This window comes from Mobula birostris, chromosome 9 (genome assembly GCF_030028105.1).
Source record: "Mobula birostris isolate sMobBir1 chromosome 9, sMobBir1.hap1, whole genome shotgun sequence".
In the NCBI taxonomy this organism is placed as follows: domain Eukaryota; kingdom Metazoa; phylum Chordata; class Chondrichthyes; order Myliobatiformes; family Myliobatidae; genus Mobula; species Mobula birostris.
The window spans coordinates 156,714,173-156,720,172 of NC_092378.1; the positions used below are offsets into that span (position 1 = coordinate 156,714,173).

Consider the following 6,000-nt stretch of genomic DNA (forward strand, 5'->3'; position numbering starts at 1 on the left):
TGTGCCTTCACAGTCCATCTTCATCAAATCAGAATTGTCCACGGCCCCTATTTAATGGATACGATATAATTTTTCACCGGAGGGCTGCGAATGGGCGGCACGCTGCTTCTCTCTCCTCCCGCCTATTATCCAAATGAGAAAATTTACTCATGCTGCACAGAGTTGGAAGGGTGGGAAGGGGGGGTTAAACTAGAGTTGCAGGAGGATAGGAACCAGAGTGCTATAACAGTTAGTGGAGAGGTTGTGGAGACGGATGTTGTTAAGACCTCAAACAAAGTCAGGAATCAAAAGGTTGAGCATGGTGTGACTAATGCCCTGAGCTATGTTTATTTCAATGCTAGAAGTATCGTAGGAAAGGTAGTTGAGCTTGGGGCATGGATTGATACCTGGAATTATGGTATTGTAACGGTTGAGGTTGGTTGCAGGAGGGGCAGAACTGGTAATATTCTAGGGTTCTGTTGTTTTAGAGGTGACAGAGTGGGAGAGATTAAAGGAGGAGGGGTAGCGTTACTAGTCAGGGAAAATGTTTTGACATTGCTCAGTCAGGACAGACTGGGGAACTTGACTAGTGAGGCGTTATGGGTGGAACTGAGAAATAAGAAAGGTATGACTACGTTAATGGGGCCATGTTACAGACCAACTAACAGGCCGAGGGATTTAGAGGAACAAATTTGTAGAGAGATCATAGACAGTTGCAAAAAATATCAGGTTGTTATAGTAGGTGATTTTAACTTTCAACATATTGATTAGGACTCCCATGCTGCAAAAGGACTAGATAGGGTAGAGTTTGTCAAATGTGTTCAGGAAAGCTTTCTTAATCAGTACATAGAAGTCCCAAGAAAGTGCGCAATACTTGATCTGCTATCAGGGAATGAGATAGGGCAGGCGACAGAAGTTTGTGCAGGGGAACACTTTGCATCCAGTGACCACAATGCCATTAGTTTCAAAGTAAATCTGCAAGGAGTTAGATCTGATCCACGGGTTGAGATTCTAAATTGGAGAAAGGCCAATTTTGATGGTATCGGAAATGATCTGGCAAGTTGGATTGGGACAGGCTGTTTTCTGGCAAAGGTGTGCTTTGTAAGTGGGAGGCCTTCAAAAGTGAAATTTTGAGAGTACAAAGCTTGCATGTGCCTGTCAGAAATAAAGATAAAGATAACAGGTGTAGGGGACCTTGGTTTTCAGGAGATATTGAGGCCCTAGTTAAGAAAAAAAAAGGAGGTGCATAGCAGGTATAGACAGTAGGAACAAATCAGGTGCTTATTGATTATAAAAAATCAGGAGAACACTTAAGGAAGAAGTCAAAAGGGCTAAAATTAAAGCATGAAGTCGCTCTAGCAGACAAGGTGAATGAGAATCTTAAGGGATTCTACAGATCTGCTGGGAGCAAAAGGATTGCAACAAACAAAATTGGTCCTCTAGAAGATCAAAATGGTAATCACTGTGTGGAACCAAAGCAGATAGAGGAGATCTCAAATAAATTTTTTGCATCTGTATTTACTCAGGAGAAGTGAAGCAAAATAGCATCAACTGCATGGACTCCATACTAATTACATAGAAACATAGAAAACCCACAGAAATATTTCAAATATATTTCAAAAATATTTCAGGGGCTCTGACAGAATATTTCAGATGTTATTAGAAATGGGGATGGTGCCAGAGGATTGGCATATTGCTCATGTGTTCCATTGTTTAAAAAGGGTTCTAAGAGTAAACCTAGCAATTATCGGCCTGTGAGTTTGATGTCATTGGTGGGTAAATTGATGGAAAGTGTTCTTAGAGATGGTACTGTATATATAATTATCTGGATAGACAGGGTCTGATTAGGAACAATCAACATGGATTTGTGTGTGGAAGGTCATGTTTGACAAATCTTATCGAATTTTTTGATGAGGTTACTAGGAAAATTGATGAGGGTAAAGTGGTGGATGTTGTCTATATGGACTTCAGTAAGGCCTTTGACAAGGTTCCACACGGAAGATTAGTTAGGAAGGTTCAATCATTAGGCATTAATATGGAAGTAGTAAAATGGATGCAGTAGTGGCTGGATGGGAGATGCCAGAGAGTGGTGGTGGATAACCGTGTGTCAGATTGGAGGCTGATGTCTAGTGGTGTGCCTCAGGGATCTGTACTGGGTCCAATGTTGTTTGTCATATATATTAATGATCTGGATGATGGAATGGTAAATTGGATGAGTAAGTATGCAGATGATTCTAAGATAAGTGGAGTTGTGGATAATGAAGTAGGTTTTCAAAGCTTGCAGAGAGATTTAGGCCAGTTAGAAGAGTGGGCTGAAAGATGGCAAATCGAGTTTAATGCTGATAAGTGTGAGGTGCTGCATTTTGGTAGGACTAATCAAAATAGGACATACATGGTAAATGGTAGGGCATTGAAGAATGCAGTAGAACAGAGGGATCTAGGAATAATGGTGCATAGTTTCCTGAAGGTGGAATCTCATGTGGAAGGGTTGTGAAGAAAGCTTTTGGTATGCTGGCCTTTATAAATCAGAGCATTGAGTATAGGAGTTGGGATGTAATGTTGAAATTGTATAAGGCATTGGTAAGGCCAAATTTGGAGTAGTGTGTACAGTTCTGGTCACCGAATTATAAGAAAGATGTCAACAAAATTAAGAGAGTACAGAGAAGATTTAATAGAACATTACCTGGGTTTCATCTCCTAAATTACAGAGAAAGGTTGAACAAGTTAGGTTTTTATTCTTTGGAGCGTAGAAGGTTGAGGGGGGACTGGAGGTATTTAAAATTATGAGGGGGATAGATAGAGTTGACGTGGATAGGCTTTTTCCATTGAGAGTGGGGAGATTCAGACAAGAGGACATGAGTTGAGAGTTAAAGGGCAAAAGTTTAGGTGTAACATGACGGGGAACTTCTTTACTCAGAGAGTGGTAGCTGTGTGGAACGAGCTTCCAGCAGAAGTGGTTGAGGCAGGTTCGATGTTGTCATTTAAAGTTAAATTGGATAGGTATATGGACAGGAAAGGAACGGAGGGTTATGGGCTGAGTGCAGGTCGGTGGTACTAGGTGAGAGTAAGCGTTCGGCATGGACTAGAAGGGCCGAGATGGCCTGTTTCCATGCTGTAATTGTTATATGGTTACTTGGTTATATACAGCACAATACAGGCCCTTTGGCCCACAATGCTGTGCCAAACATGTAGAAATTACCTAGGGTTACCCATAGCCCTGTTTTTTAAGCTCCATGTACCTATCCAGGAGTCTCTTAAAAGACCCTATTGTATCCGCCTCCACCACTGTCGATGGCAGCCCATTCCATGCACTCACCTCTCTGTGCGTAAAAAAAACTTACTCCGATATCTCCTCTGTACCTACTTCCAAGCACCTTAAAACTGTGCCCTCTTGTGTTAGCCATTTCAGTCCTGGGAAAAAGCCTCTGACTGTTCACATGATCTTGCCTCTCATCACCTTATACACCTCTATCGGGTCACCTCTCATCCTCCATCGCTCCAAGGAGAAAAGGCCGAGTTCACTCAACCTATTCTCAGAAGGCATGCTCCCCAATCCAGGCAACAGCCGTGTAAATCTCCTCTGCACCATTTCTATAGTTTCCACATCCTTCCTGTAGTGAGGTGACCAGAACTGAGCACAATATTCCAATGAAGACATTGCAGTTGGACACTTCAGTTGGGGAGGTGAAATTTTAGATCTTGTTAAAATTAATAAAGGAGGCATCAGCTATCCTAGGAGGTATGAAGGTGGATAATTCACCAGGGTTCGAGGAGATGTACCCATCTCATTAAGAGAAGCTTGCTGGAGAGATTTCAATCTTCGTTGGCAAGGTGACAGGAGACAGCAAATGTGGTTTACTTATTGAGGAAGAGCAGCAACGGTAAAGCAGGTAATTATTGGCCAGCAAGTCTAATGTCCGTTGGCAGGGGAATCATTCCAAGAAAAAAAATTGCAGGAGCACGATTAATCTGCAGCTGGAAAGATGGAGGTTATCCGGGGGAGTCAGCATAGATTTGATGGCTGGCAATCCTGTTTTTGAAGTTGGGTGTTTTGAAGAGGTAACTAAATATAGTGTGATTGATGTGGTTTGTGCAGACTCTGTATGACCTTTGACAAGTTCCCAAATGGAAGGTAGATACAAAAGCAGGCTGATAAATTGGATTCAACATCTCCTTGGTAGGTGATGGTGGGGAGGGGAGGTATTGCTGAGGTAGTGAAGGAGATATATGAGTGATTTTCTTCATTTACCTAGGCTTACAGTATCAGGGTAGAAGGCCTTGGCACAACTTTATAATACTCTTGGTCAAGCCAAAGCTGGAGTACTATGGTCACCACACTATAGGAAGGGTGTGGTAGAGGGGTTGCAGAAGAGAGCGTTCAGGACATTGAGATGCTAGAGGAACTCAGTAGGTCGAGCAGCATCTGTGATGGAAATGGACAGTTGCTATTTTGGGTCAAGACACTTGGCCTGACATGTGGACTAAACATCTCTACTCCACTGATCTGCTCGACGTACTGAATTCCTCCAGCATCTGTGGAGGAGATTGCCATTTTAGGTTTTTTGCCTCATACACCAGCATCTACACTCTCTTAAAGTTGCTGGTGAACGCAGCAGGCCAGGCAACATCTCTAGGAAGAAGTACAGTCGACGTTTCGGGCCGAGACCCTTTGTCGCCTAGTCCTGACAAAGGGTCTCGGCCCGAAACGTCGACTGTGCCTCTTCCTAGAGATGCTGCCTGGCCTGCTGCGTTCACCAGCAACTTTGACGTGTGTTGGTTGAATTTCCAGCATCTGCAGAATTGCTCGTATCTGCACTCTCTGGTGTGTTTAGCAGGACATTGCCAAAAAGAACTCTGAGAGGCTGGGTTAGCTCTCCCTGGAGCACAGGGACTTGAAGCACGGCTTGATGGAGGTGTTGAGAATGATGAGAGCCACATATAGGGTCAACAGCGAGAAAACTATTCCCCTTAGCAGAGGTGTTGGAGATCAGCAGGTAGAGGTTTTAGGGGAGCAGTAAGAGGTTTACTGCTTTGAAGGCACTGGAATTCCTTCTAGATGGTGTGTGGAATCAGGAACACTGCCTGACAGGGTGGTAGCAGCAGAGACTCTCTTGTGTTAAACCACCACCTAAACCTCCATGACAGAGATTACAGACCCAGTGCTGGTCAATGAGATGAGTGTCCATGGTACTTGATTGTCAGTATGGACAAGGGCAATGATTTCATATGTGGTGAACTGAGGGAGATTGGATGAGGGGGGTGTTAGCACTAGGACACCCAGTAGGGTGTCTAGAGGTATTATGTCAGGAGATATTATGATGTGTGCTGGCAAAGACTAAACCCATGTGGAGGAAAGACAGACTCCTATGTGGAGATGTCGTTTATTTGTAAGATTTCCAACAAAACCTTGGTGGCTTGGCAGGCGACTCTGTGAGATGTAACATTCTTAAAGCTAGAACCCAGCAATGACAGCTAATTGGGAGTCCTCATCACAGAACGCTGAAAACCCATGCCAGTCAAAATAAACTTAACAAGATTAAACAATAGGTTTCAATAGGTTCATTTAATGTCAGAGAAATGTATACAGTATACATCCTGAAAGGGTTTAATGAACTCTCGTTAAGAAAACAATTGACAAATAGAGATGCTCTGGAAAGCTCAATGCTCTATGGCTCCCTGCACAGGCTCGAAGGGCTCATGACAGGGGGGATGTAGGGGAGGGAGGGGGTTACAGAGAGGGGAGGCTTCTTGGGGCCAAAGATGGTTACAGAGATGAGGAGGGGGGGTGTAGGGACTGAAGGGGCTTACAGAGATGGGCAGAGTGTGACAAAGATTGGGAAGGGTGTAGGGGCCAGAAGGGGTTACAGAGATGAGGAAGCTGTAGGGGTCATAAGGGGTTATAGAGATGGGAAAGGGCATAGGGACAGGACAGGGTGATACAGACAGGAGGTTTGTAGGGGCCAGAGGGGTTACAGAGTCAGGGAATGGTGGATGGACCAGAGGTTATAACCTTTTGTTGTG

General features: G+C 43.9%; 1 protein-coding gene across 1 annotated transcript in view; it reads left to right on the plus strand.

Moving 5' to 3' along the window:
* The window catches only part of LOC140202461 (uncharacterized), a 349,311-nt gene that overhangs the window by 93,143 nt on the left and 250,168 nt on the right, over positions 1-6,000 (plus strand). The gene's annotated exons all lie outside the window — the stretch shown is intronic.